Source organism: Miniopterus natalensis, chromosome 3 (genome assembly GCF_054644295.1).
Source record: "Miniopterus natalensis isolate mMinNat1 chromosome 3, mMinNat1.hap1, whole genome shotgun sequence".
NCBI lineage: Eukaryota > Metazoa > Chordata > Mammalia > Chiroptera > Miniopteridae > Miniopterus > Miniopterus natalensis.
Window position 1 is genome coordinate 82,979,889 of NC_142083.1, and position 14,500 is coordinate 82,994,388.

The 14,500-nt window shown below is 44.3% G+C and overlaps 2 pseudogenes; one reads left to right on the plus strand and one right to left on the minus strand.

Annotated features, from left to right (window-relative positions):
* Window positions 1–4,317: 4,317 nt before the first annotated feature.
* Window positions 4,318–4,923, minus strand: LOC107524393 (high mobility group protein B1 pseudogene; annotated as a pseudogene).
* Window positions 4,924–12,557: 7,634 nt separating this feature from the next.
* LOC107524392 (nucleolar protein 11 pseudogene) lies at window positions 12,558–14,136 on the plus strand (annotated as a pseudogene).
* Window positions 14,137–14,500: the final 364 nt, after the last annotated feature.

Below are 14,500 nucleotides of genomic sequence, written 5' to 3' on the forward strand. Positions count from 1 at the left end.
TAATAAAAGTTGGCCTGCCGGTTGGTCCTCCAAGGATCAAGATGTGATTGAAGGAGCAATAATGTACCCCAAAGCCCCAAGGAAAATTTCCTCAATAATGTAACAGAGCCAGAGTTCATGGTGGCGGAGCTAGCTTCACTGATAAGTATCACACCATAAACTGCTCATATTCAATTAGTTATATCATTTGTATGGACACAAGTTGTCACAAAAATGTAGCTCTCTGCCCCTTCTGGTGATTGGGCAACATGGAGATAATCACCAAAGATGAGATTCTGGAAAATTAGTAAGTGCTCATCTCTATGGTTGCCCTGTATCAAGCTCCTGCTCTGTGCCAAGCACTTTACATGTGTAAATGGGGTGGTGCAAGTTTCCAATGAGGTCACAATTATGTTTCTTACAATCCCCATCACCTAGTTCAGCACCTGGTTAACCACTCAAGAAATATTTCTGAATAAATTAAAGGGTCAATGGCTCCATGAACCTACCTTCTATATTACCAGTTCCATGACCCTGCTTTTGAGGTCTCTACATATGTCCCCCATTATCTCTTGATGCCTGGGACAAGTCTCACATCAACTGCTCCATCAGGACATGCCTCTGTTGCACCACTGCCTGTCTCCTCATCTCATCATAACCATTCCTTCCAAAGGCCACTGTTCACACCTCTGTCAGATCCTCTGCAGTTCTGGGACTCCCAACCTCCTGGCACAAGGCTAGTACTATCACACCAAGCCCGCAGGAGGGAGGTAACTGCCTTCCTGTGTACTTACTATCCATGGTACATTTGCTCATTGAGAAAATCAGGTTACAATGCTGTATGAATAAAACACACACAGAAAAGCAAATTTTTTTAAAGAATCAGAAACATATGCACCAAAATGTTAATGTGGTAGAATGCTGGTTGATTTTTATTTTTTCAACTTTTTTTTTTTTTTTTATATATTTTCCAAATGTATCAAGAACAAGTGTGCATTAACCTTTATCCGATGAAAGGGAACTTTAGTTCCCAGCAAGGAGTGGGTCCTGCTGGCCGAATTTAAATGCTGATGGAATTTAAATGCCGTCTTTTAAAGGTTAAATACTCAGAAACCTAAGCACCTACGTTCTTTTTTCCAGGCAAAAGGAAAGAAACCATTATTTGTACAGTTGATCCTGGAAAAATATATGGAGTTTGTATGATGCTGTCTTTTAAATGCTGTATTTTAAAGGTTAAGGAATATTTTTGATAGCAGATCAGGAACTTAGGAGGCAAGGACTATACTCCCTAAACCCTATAAGGCCCTATGGTGGGTTAGGCTGCTCATTCAGCAACACCCCACTTATAAGGGGTGAGCAAGGTGGAAGACAATCACCTCACCAGCAGCAGCCCTACTCTCAAATAAAACTCTGTCCCTGGGTTAGAAGCCAGTTTAGCCACAAGGAGAAGGAAGTCCTTCAGCTGACACTACACACACTCACTTCCTTCACAAACCCTCCCTAACAGTCCACTTACCAGGTGCTAGGAGCAACCCAACTCCATCACGCTGTTTTCTGTCTTTCAGTGAATTGTCTCTTGGGGTCATTCTTTCTTTAAGAGAAGGACTTTGTAGTGTCAAGCAAACATCTTAACTGCATACATTCTTGAAACAGTAAGTCATCTATTCGCCTATGCACTCAACAAATTACTTAATGAATGGCCATTACAGGCCGGTTGCTCTGTTAAGTGCTAGAGATGCTGTAGTGAGCAACCCACAGATTTGGTCTGCCCTCATGCAGTGCACAGTCAAGTGGAGGAATTAGACATTAATCAAGTAAACAAAGTAATGAACATATAATCAGAAACTAGAATAAGTGGACAATCCAGAGGATATGCCTGGGCTCTGAAAAAGTGAATAGGAGTTAAATGGGTAGGTAATACAGCTTAAGGTATTTCTGCAAAAGGAGCAGCCTGTGCAAAGGCCCTGTGGCCCTGGGTCCAACCCAAGGAGCAAAGGAGAAGTGAAATATAAAGCTGGAGAGATGAGCAGGGTGCTGACCATGTGGGAGAATTTTGGTCTTTATCCTAAAATCAACACAAAGCCATTGGAGGACAGCAAGCCCTTGATTAACCAAAAACTTCAATTAGTTAGATCTGTCTCTGCACTTACCTTTTAGGGAAAGGGAGCCTAGAAGTCAAAACATATGATGTGATTTCAGTTTAAAAGGTTTCCAAGTTCTGCCTCAGGTGAGTCCATCTTTGGACCCATCTCATACGCTATATTAAATGTTCCTATTAGTCATTTAGTATGTTCCAGACATAGAGATGCCATACCCTTTATATACATTACCATATTTAAGCCTCACAACAAGATTTAGGTCTTATCACTATCCCCATTTTACAGATGATGAAACTGAGGTTCAGAGAGGTGAACAGTAACATGTCCCAAATGGCACAGCTAGTAAATGGAGGAGCCAGGACTCAAACCCACGTGATTCCCTCTCCAAAGCCATTCTCCTTCCCCTAAGCTACTCTGCTCCATCTGGGGTCCTGGGAACTAGAAGACAATTTTCAGAATTATAAGACTCAGGTCTCCCAAGCTCCTAAGTCATCAAAGAAAGTCGGGGAAGAGGAGGAGATGTCTATAGGAAGTCACAGAACAAAACAACATTTTAGACAGGGGAACTGCATGGAGGAGCAAACCCCCATGACACACCTGTAAGCATGGCAGGGGACCACAAAGCGGGAGAAGACCCAGAGAGAGGTGGGCCAGGTCACAGCGGTCCTGGATGTGCATTATGTAAAACCACAGAGACATGGGGGCCAGAAGCGGTAAGGCAGCCACAGACACACAATGATATGAAACCATCAGTTCTTCAAGGTGCAGCCCACTTGCAGAGCACAGCGAAATGCTTTATCAAACCTCTGCCTGCACTCTGAGCTTCAAAATGGTGCACTGTAGTCAATCAACTTCAATTAGGGGAAAAGACAGACGCAAAGGGAGAGAAACGACACCCTCTTTTTAATAAATGTGTCCAGGGAAAAGCATTGGCCAGCAATGTACATCTCCAAGGTCTAAGACTGCGTGTCAGCAGTGGCAGTGGGGACAACGGGACAAAGAGGGTATCGGCTGGATAACAAGTAACACCTTCAACAAGCCAGAGGACTCATTTCTTTCATTCTTTGTTGACTCTGGGCCCTGGAGAAATGCCATAGCAATTTATAGAAAAAATAGCTAAAGGTAGACAGTGCCTAGACGTTATTTCTGCTAGTTCATTTTTGTTCATTCGGTAAACATTTTGCATTTGCAAGTTGACACAGTTTAATAATAACTGCCAACGTCAATGATAAACGCCATCATAATGGTGCAAATGCCGTTCTGGGCTTGGGGGGAGGGGGGTGTAGCGAGGGGAAGTTCCTAGTCTCCTGTCCTTCCAGTTGATATTAATGATGATGATAATTCACATTTGTATGGCTTTGTGATTTCAGAGGGCCTCAGGTTTCCCTAGAGATCTTGCCTCTTGATTTGTGTCCCCTACAATATGCAGTATCTGTTTTGGCCCCCTCTGGGAACCTGAAGTTGGACAGGGTCAGAAAAGGCCATACAATTCCAGGATCTATATAAAACTGGAACCACAAACCAAGGTGCCTGCAGAGCACAGGCAGGTGACATAAATGAAGAAAGAGGGAGAAATGAAAAGCGACAGAGCACGGTGGGATCTGTGGCAAACTGAAGTGCCTGCCCCACTGAAAGGTGAGGCCCGCTGCTTCTCGTTTTATACCAACTATTTCCATGTGGAAATATGAGCCCAGTGCTGCCAGACCTGCCAATACACTAGTATACGTAAAAGGCCAGATGCTATGTAAATCTTCCAATTATTAAATCATTACAACTGAATTTTTTTTTAACTAAAAAAGTTGTATTTACTTAGAAGCATTCAGAATGCCAACAAAACAGCTACAACTTTTTTTTAATTATAGAGTGGTATTCAGTTAACAGAAAACAATTATCCCGTGTAAGCTGCATCAGAGACAACTGAAAATGAAAAATCTACCATCCCCACATATAACTAATTTGTGCTGGGCACCAGCAAGAACCTGCTTTAAATGTCCATGCCAATTCACAACCCCCAGGCAAGGTCTGTGGCTACTGAAAATACCACCAGGACAGGGCTACCCAAAGACAAATTCTGTTGTGTGGTAACTATACAAAAAAAAGACATGGTATAGTTTAAAAACAAATTTTACACAGCCTTACATTTCAATTTTTTCTTTAAAAGGAATGAGTTGTGTACGGGGGTGGGGGACGGAGGGTGTTAAATGCTTTATAGACAAGAAAAAACTGCGCTAGAACCAACTTATTCATCATCATCTCCTCCTTCACCTTCCTCCTCTCCCTCTTTCTCGCCTTCTGCAGCCTTGACGACTCCCTTTAACAGCATCAGGCTCTCCTCTGGCTCGGTATGCAGTGGTCTCCTTTCGGTATGCAGCGGTCTCCTTTCCGTATTTCTCCTTCAGCTCAGCAGCTGTCTTTTCATCAGGCTGCTTGTCTGCTTCAGCAGTGTGACTCCACTTCTCTCCCAGCTCCTTTGCAGCATCACCAATGGACAGGCCGGAATGTTCTCCCTTGACTCTGGGGCAATACTCAGAACAAAACAAGAAAAAGGCTAAAGGAGGCCTCTTGGGTGAACTGGGATCCTTGAACTTCTTTTTGGTTTTCCCGTTAGGGGGAATGTAAGTTTTCATTTCTCTTTCATACGGGCCTTGTCTGCCTTTGCCAAGTCTTCAAACGTTCCTTTCTTTTTAGCAGATGTGGTCTTTCAGCTCTCTGAGCACTTAGAAAACTCTGAGAAGTTGACTGAAGCATCTGGATGCCACTTCTTGTGCTCCTCTGGGCAAGTTTGCACACAGAAAGCATACGGTGACACTCTGCCTCTCAGCTTCTGAGGATCTCCTTTGCCCATGTTCAATTATCTTTCTTCAGCGAGCACACAGTTGCCCAGTGCCGTCTGGCTCGGACTTGCCCCAGCGTTGTCTCTATGGAGCTCAAGCTACTGCTGAAACTGGATTTTTCAAACACCATACCAACCCAACAGAATATAGCTAAAGGCTGAAAATACCCCTTGGCACCCCCAGCTTGTAGCCTCTAAAGCCACCCTAGAGGGGTTTGTTAAGTTGGAACTTCATGGGGTTGACAGAGGGGTGAACTCGATTCAAACCTAAGTAAACAAAAAGGGGGATTAAAATGGGGAAGGCGAGGAAGAAGATGAGCTTTAGAAGCAGCTGAAACCAGGGCCCTGGAGCTCGCCAGGGCGCATACGTCCCTGTGTTTCATCTCTGTCTCCCTCTGCATATCACACTCACCTCTCCCACTGCAGCTGGCCTTCTCCCTGAGCACTAAAGTTCCCAAGATTCCAATCCTCAGGGAAATGCTGATTAACATTGTCTGTTCCACACAGAAACATCCTCACCGCCCTGGAGGAATTGTTTGCACCAGGCTAGTGCAGGTGCCTATAACTGGCCAATCACCTATGGCCATAAGGACAGGTATGATAGTGGGCAAGCTCCAGTGAGCTGCCCTCCCCTGAGCGAGTCAACTTTGGCCAGAGAGTTAACATGGAAGAACGTGGCAATTGCCACCACAATCACGTGGGGGGTGGGGTTGTTGTAGGAGAAGGGAGGGTCCTGGGCACACAGGGTCCAGAGACCCACCACTGGTTCATTCTACATTATAGACAGTGACTCTGAAAAACAATGGATGTAGTGGCCACCTGGTGGTGCTGCATAGATCACTCCCCAGCTGCCAGGGGTGCTGGCTCCTTATGCCTCACCACTGAGTCCTCCCCAGAAATCTCCCCTGGCCAAAGGGAGCTGCCTCACCCAAGGTCACACCCCCAGGGAGCAGTCCACACCTTATGACTGGTCAGTGTTGGACAGGAGGTTTAAGGCCTTTCCCAGCTTCAGAGCTCCCAGTGAGATTGGCTGAGGCCTCAACTACCACCTCCTCACAGTCCTACTGCTCCCTTTACTTAATTCTGTTTCTCTCACTCCCTTCATGAGTGTGGCGCCCCACTGAGTAAACTTCCTGCAGTTGAATCTCCATCTCTGAGTCATTTCAAGGAACACAACTTAGGAGAGTTGAAAGCAAGAGTGGACCCAGAAAGCAGACTCCAACCTGTGCTTTGGGGCTGCTCACCCACTGGCTGGCTGGCAGTTAGAGCCCATGGTCAGTGGTGGGTAGAAGGGTACCCACTCTCGGACTGCAGTGGCAGTGTCATGGTTAACCTTTCTGCTAGTGGGGGCCTGGGGTGGGGTACCAGTGGAAGGGTAAGCCAGCTCAGGAGTCCCGGAGGTTCAGGCAAAGTCGTATCAGGCCTGATCCACATGGAGAGGGAGACAAATCTGATCCAACCCTGAATCCCTAGCACAGGATGTGTCATTTACGCTGAGAAATGTTTCCTTTTTCAGGCTCAGGCTCCTTGCTTACAAAATTGGGTGTCCTTCCCAAACCTGAAATTCCCTAAGGCTAAGGATGGATGGATGGATGGATGGATGGATGGATGGATGGATGGATGGATGGATGGGATGGACAGACTTGTTGGACTGACAGTAATAAGCCTCACTCTCCCATGCCAATGGGACAGCCTGAGGACGGCAGGACCCATCAAAGCCACAGAGGCCTCAATAGAGAGGATACAGTACCCACAAAATAGGTCCAATGTGAGGATAAGCAGGTGCCCCAAAGAGGCAAATGGACCACAGAGTGACTTGGTGGAGCCAGGGCAGGCAAGTAGCAGCAGAGGCCTGAGGCTCCAGCCATTAGCCTACCTGCCCACTCATCTGCCACCCGCCCAAAACTCTTCTGTGGATCCAGCAATTGGTACTGGGACACATAATAGATGCTCAGAAGTTATGGGTGAATGTCTTTATTGATTACCAGGCACTTCCTCACCCATCATCACCTAAAGCCCTCAAGAGAGCCACATAAAGCACAAGGGTCATTTCCCCAAATTTACTAATGAGGAACCTGAGGCTCTGATAACTCAGTGGCTTGCCCCAGGTCACATGGCTGAAAAAAGAGACAGATCTAGGATTCAAACCCTGGCCTCTGGGGCTTTCATTCCTCTGCTCTTGACCATACCTAAAGCCCACTGGGATGGAGAACAGGCATGTGGGATTCACTGTGCTTGGCAGAAAGGACAAGCCAGGTACAGGAAAGCCTTTAAATGCTTTTCCCTGCACCATGGGTCTCTATTTGATTCACTGTGTGTTCACACAAACCAGCCTCTACACCTCCACCCAACAGCCACTCCAGGCCTTTACCTGGGCACTTTCTGCCCACAATGCCCCTTCCACATGCCTCCAAGCTCTCTCATTGGATTCTGGCCTCTCCCCATGATGGCCTTGCAGATTCCTACCTCCCTCCCTGAGCTTGGCCTCTGGTTTCAACAGCCTGAGGTCTCGGGCCTAAACATAATGACCTCTGCAGGGCCCATACTTTCTGGGTATACATTTTGGAAAGTTCCCCTCATACCTTATCAAGATATTAGGCCTCCAGGCAAGACTGGCAGCTCCTTGCACATGGGGCAGGGAGGAGTTAAGGAGCTGTGTTATAGACTGAATGTGCCTCTTCCCCAAAATTCATGTTGAAGCCCTAACCCCCAGTGTAATGGTGTTTGGAGAGGAGGCTATTGGAGATCAGGGTTAAGTGAGGCCATGAGGATGGGACCTCATGATGACCTTATAAGAAGATGAAAAGTGATTTCTCAGCCATGTGAGGGCACAGTAAGAAGGTGGCCATCTGCAAGCCAGGAGGAGAGTCCTAACCAGAAATGAAATTGGCTGGCACCCTGATCTTGACTTTCAGCCTCCAGAACTGTAAGAAATCACTGCCTGTTATTTAAACCACCCAGACTGTGGTATTTTGTGATGGCAGCCTGAGCAGGCTGAGACAAGCTGCTTTTCATTCTCAAATGATGCTCAGCCCAGTACTGTGCACACAGCCGATTTAGACTGTGCAACACCATGTCCTTACATTAGCCTGGTGGGAAAGTCTCAGGCCACAGAGACGCAGTGAGGGGATAATGAGGAAAGAGGAGGAGGGACCAGACAGAGGCTGTCTGGAAAGAGCCTTCCGACAGAGTTGCCAAGAGCCCTGGGGGCAGCTGGCCACACCTCCTCAGCCCGCTCTGAACCTGCTTCTGTCCCCAACAACTACCAACCCCACAGTCTCCCAGCCCTCTGCCAGCTCTTCCCTCAGACACTATCCAGGTGGGGGCCACACCCCTCAACCCCTCTAGGACAGCCAGATGGCACTACCAGCAGCACAGGGAACAAGAATCCCACCCACATGGACCTCAGAGGCTCTGTCTGATTTCAGCCTGTTCCACGAATCAGACCCTCAGCAGAGCAAAGCTGAGCTTCCCCGACAGTTGGCCATGTGGCAGCCACCAGATTTCGTATGACCCAGAGCACAGGAAAGAGGCTGTGATGAAGCCATGAGGAGCCACAGGCCAGCTCTCTTTTCCACCCACATCTCCCATTAACAAGCCTTACAAGAGCCCTTGCAGGGTCCAAGAGAAGAGGCCAAGGAAAGGGCATTAATGAGAAAGCAAGGGTGAGGAGACCGATGTGAAAATATGTTTATTGTGTTTGGTAACCTGTTTCAAGAAAATAAGTTACTTGACCTGCACCTGATCTTTCTGGATTTGCATTGGATCATTTTAAGAGCAGTTCACATGGAAACAAAAGTCAGCTTTGCAGCCATGGAGCTGTGACCATTTTTATTTAGTTGATGAAGATTTGCAAGGCGAAGAAGTATGTCTCTTTGAGACATATATTTCTTAGTGGAATCCCAAACTTGCCTTCAATGTCATCTTATTTAACTCTTTTTTCCCCTTGGTCCAGAAATTTTCAACCAGTGTGCCACAAGAATTTTTAAAACATGTAACACCTGACTTTAGTCAGGGGCACTGACCTCATTTCCCTTAGATTGTCAAATAAAAAAATGAAAACAGTCAACATGACAGTAGTTATCCAGTGCGAATGAATCAAAATTATACCTATTTTCTTGTCAGACTGGCAAAAAATATATTTCTAGGTGTGCGGCAGAATTTTAGTATTAGTTTATGTGTGCCGTGAGATGAAAAAGGTTGAAAATCGCTGCCATAGTTCAATGTAATTTTTGTAATTGAGATATAATTGACATAAAACATTGTGTAGGTTTGAGGTATACAATGTGTTGATTTGATGCACTTATATACATGGCATCAGCTAACACCTCTATCACATTATTTAACAATTTGCTTGACCTTCCTCAGAACATGGGCTAAAAAGAGGCTATGGCTTCTAGACTAGCCCTCAGTCTTAAATGTCCTTTCTTTTTGAGCAAATACCATGCCAGCACTTCTGCCAGGTGAAAGCAGTTCTGTTCATATGAAGATGGGGAGAGTCAAAGGTTGAGAAGGAAGGTAACTCAAGAGCTGGCTGTGACCATCTCACAACCAGGTTTTATTGCATATTGTCAGTTGGTGTTGTTCTGAGAATTCTGTGCTTTGACATGGATGTTTAAACCAATTCCACCCTCATGACCTAGGCTGCACCCACAAATATCATCACATTGGGGGTTAGGATATTAACATATGAATTTGGGGGGCACAAACATTCAGTCTCTACCCATAGCCAAGACTTTGGAGAAGGGGTCCAAGTAGCCACCAGAGCACAGCACAGGGAATAAGTGTGGGATTTAGAGCCAGACAGCCCTAGAGACTTGGAGACTGCAGGGTTGTAGAAGGTAAACAATCGTAGGTTCAAATCCTTGCTCTACCACTTATTGTCTGTGGGATCTTGGGCAAGCCACTTAATCTCTCTGAGCCTCAGTTTCCACTGCAAAAAATGGAGACAATAACTCCTGAGTGTTTGTGAGGATATCATGCACGATCTGCTGGTGGTGTCAACCCAGGGACACATTTAGAGTAAATTTAGGCTCTTTACTGCACAAACTGACATCTAAAAAAATTGCTCTTGCCTAGCCATTACAGGCTATTGCTTTTTCTCATAACCTGATGTAATACAGAAACATCTAGTGAAGAGCCGGGGACTCTGAAATGTCAGTTATAAGCTAATTATCAGTCACTGCCAGACCAGTTTGTTCCAAGAAACCTGAACTTGTCTGGACACCCTGGGCCTCCGATCCAGGCTCCCAGAGCCCAGGTCTTCTGCTCTGGTTGATGCTAGGGCTCTGCCTCCTGGGAAAAGAAGTTTGATACAAGAAGGAACTTTCATTATCTTTGCCCTGGAGCACCAGCAACTGCCTACAAAGAGCAGAGCGAGGAACGAAGGGCAGTGAAATATAAATTACTGGGCTTCCTCCTTGGTGGTTAGTCCATTTAAAAATAGGTAGATTCAGAGAAGTGTTTCTCTATTTGGTTCCTCTATTTCCATGACCTCAGAGATAAACAGGTAACCAACCTTGAGTCAGCCCCCTTTTGCACATGAGGAGCATGTCTCCCACCAGTTCTCCTGAAACCAGAGGAACTTGGGGGCTTGGAGGAGTCCATTGGGAGAGGAATGTTACTCTCTACCCCCACGATCCTGCAGTTCTCCAAGTCCATGCCTCCTTGATTCCAGAATTCAGTGTAGCAAGTTTGTTCATTTACTCAGTCAGCATTTACTGAGTCTTACAATGTGCTAGGACACTTACAACCTGTCAGGATTAGGCTGAGCATAGAGGATTCAGAAGTGACTGAGACAGCATGCTTCTTGCCCTCAAAGAATTTGTTCTAATATAGAGGTTCTCAACCTTGACACCTTAACACTACTGAAATTTTGGGTCAAATAATTCCCTGTTGTGAGGGATGTCCTACATATCACAGGATGTTTAGCAGCACCACTGGACTCTCCCACTAGATGCCAGGAGTACCTACCCTCCACTCAGTTGTGACAACCAAAAATATCTCCAAACATTGCCAAGTGCCCCTTGGGGGTCAAAATCCCCCACCTTTAAGTATTTTATCTATTTTGAGTTTATTCTGTGTATGGTGTAAGTTGGTGGTCTAGTTTCATTTTTTGGCATGTACCTGTCCAATTTTTCCAACACCATTTATTGAAGAGACTGTCTTTACTCCACTGTATGCTCTTGCCTCCTTCGTCAAATATTAACAGCATAATGGCATGGGTTGATTTCTGGGTTCTCTGTTCTATTCCATTGATCTATGTCTATTCTTGTGCCAGTACCAGGCTGTTTTGATTACAGTGGCTTTTGTGGTATAACTTGATATCTGGTATTGTGATCCCTCCAACTTCGTTCTTCTTTCTCAAGATTGCTGTGGCTATTTGGGATCTTTTTTGGTACCATATAAATTTTTGCAGTATTTGTTCTAGATCTGTGAAATATGCCATTGGTATTTTAATAGAGATTGCATTGAATCTATAGATTGCTTTGGGTTAATTCTTCCAATCCATGAACACAATATATTCCTCCACTTGTTTGTATCTTCCTCTAGTGGTCGGGAAGAAAGGAATTATTTTTTTCTGGGCTGCTGTATGTAGTTCTCCATGTCTTTAAGCAGCTAGATAATTTACTTTGACGTTTTGGGAACAGGTTGCAAACAGTCCCCTATACTGTTTGCTTGTTTTGACTCTTCTCATGATACTGCTGGTTTTCACCTAGGCTGCCGAGGAGACTTAAATTTTGCAACCCCTGCATCGGAACACAGTGGCAGATGGGACTGGCACAATCCCAGTTAGTCCTATTTAACTTCCCTGTTCAAAGGCACAAAGAAATCAACTTTTTAAATGTACTATTGTTTATAAAACTATTTTTTAAAGTTTTTTATATTTTTAATTGGGGTAAAATACACATAACATAAAATTAACCATCTTTTTAAAGTGTACAGTTCAGGACACTGAGTGCATTCATCTTGTTGGGCAACCATCACCACCTTCCATGTCTTTTCATCCTGCAAAACTGAAACTCTGACCCTATTAAATAGTGACTCCAACACCCTAGCCCCTGGCAGCCACCATTCTACTCTGTCTTAAGGGGAATCATACAGTATTTGTCTTTTTGTGACTACTTATTTTGTTAATTTAGGAAATTTGTTGAATACAATCATTTTCATTGTAAATTTAATTGCTTTTATAGTCAGAAATTAAGTTTTTGAATATTGTATGTTACCTTAATTTTACTAGGTTTCTGATTAGAAACCCTTGGGGAACAAGCTGGTCAATGAAATAAGGTCAAATGATAACATGTCCAGCTGTGTGCAGCTTTCAAACTGGGGAGTTTATTGTTGTACACAATGACAGGGTTTTGAGATTATGGAATACTGAAGACATAAACCTGGATAGAGTATTTAAAGCTACGTTGTCAGCTGAGGTATACAGGACACATTCAATAAGAGGGATAGAACCCTTGGTGCCATTCAAGGAAGGGGTGTGTGTGATTCAGAGTCCTTGCTTGCAGAGCCCCAACAGCAAACTGAAACTATTCTCTGAGGAAGCAGTGATTAAGTGGACAAGGTTTTTCATGGTATCTAGGCATCCTGTTTTAATCTTTATTACTAAAAAACATGGAAATTACTTTGCTTATGTACAAATGTTTAACTCAGGTGTCTTAAGCAAATACTCCTACTTAGACAAGAAGAAAAATCTGTTATACAGAGTTTTACTGCACCTGTGCATCGGAGAGTCCTCTCTTTGATGTCATTAAGCTCTGATGGATGTATATATGAAACCTTGATACCAATACATCCATTTGACCCAGAAAAAAATCAAAATCAAAGGGTAGTTAGATCACTGTTGCTCAAAACAGTGTCTGGAAAGGACAGAAATGGTGTTGCACTCACCATCCTTGACCAAGATCTCATAGCGGTCCTGGGACCACCACTACCAGCTTGCAAGGAATGCCTCTCCATAGGGAACACAAAATTTCAACCACTACAGGTTTCAACAGAATTACCACAAGGGACTAGCAATCAACTTTGGTATTATGGGGAACATGTGTTTATTCTACATGGAAAATTTCTACCTGTGAGTCTGTGGAAGTGTGAAGTGTCTTCATTAGCAGGTGTGCTTAGAAAACTCAAGCATAGTCAAGATCTAGGCACTCACACTGAGCCTCATTCTGTAAACTGGGAAACCTCACAGGGATATGGACTTGGACCCCAGAAACCAGAGCCATCAAAGAGAATTTTGAGAAGAAAAAATGAAGCAAGTGTCCAGACAGAGGTTCCAGCCTCCAAACAACTTTTATAGAACATCAAGAAAGATTCAGAAAAACACACTGAAGTAAAACTATGAAAATTCTGGCTATTAAGTGGACACCTGACTTTCATATGATGATTAAGGACACAGTAATAGAACTTCTGGGAAGATGGAAAACAGAGCCATCATTTTACCCCTGGAAATCTCTGATCCACTTATACAGACGCACGTGCTTCCTTGCAGCTTGTGCCCTGACTCAGTGGAGGTTGCCTTAGAGGAGACTGATGTTCAGATGTTACCACTGTCTACAGCAGTCCCTGACATTCCTGAAGCAGTCACCTGTGCTTGCTTAAAAATGTTCTCAAGCATTGGTGATGGCAGTCTTTAAGAAATAGGTGTCCGTATGGAGTTAGTTTCTGACTACAGTGATGCTGTACAAGATGAGAAAGTGAAAGAGCAACAGAAGTTCTTCAAAATGGCTTCAATCCTGAAGATGATAACTGTGATGTAGTTAAATGAAAAGCCTCAGAACACAACAAAGGAGACCACTTCCTGCCCTGTAATACCAAAAAGAGTAGATCTGCTAAATGCAATTCTTGAAAGACATCCCAGCACAACATATCACTCTGCTTCTCCAGTATCTGTATTTCCTTTACTTGCCGTGTAGTGAAAATGCTACAGTGTCTCCTCCTGGAATACACCCTCCAACCCTGAACCTGGCTACAGGCTGAATATGCCTACTTCTAGGTGCTAATTTTACTGCTGTGGTGATACCAGAAGCAAGAAGGTTACTGCTAAGTCTTTACAAGTTTGTAAAATCTCGGCTATGCATTCCTTCAGCTCAACAAGGCTTGAAGTCAGTCTTTGTGAGCTACAGAAATTAAGCCAAGAGAAAAATAACAGAATTATATTCAACTGAAGTGCTAGAACTCTTCAGATATCACCAGTTCTCTCTCACAGACATTTTATGAAGCTCTTTTAAAAGTGAATTCCTCCTAGTCATCCAGGCAAGAGATGTGTTTTGTTTGTGGCTGTCTCTTAGTGACAAGAGAAATGTGTCAGTGAGTACCTAGACCATCACTTACTGAGGCTCCTAAGCTGGACTGCAGGTTCCATGCAAACCTATTCCAGTTTATGGACGCTGGTGGGGAGAGATTCTGAAACTTTTAAAAAATATGTAACTGAGCTAATTGTAAGTAAACTTATTTGTGAATCTTAAAAAAAAAACAAAAAACACATAGATGTGGGCCCTACCCCAGAGTTTCTGATTCAGTAGGTCTAGAGTGGGGTCCAAGATTTTAATTTATATTTATAACAAGTTCCCAGGTGATGCTG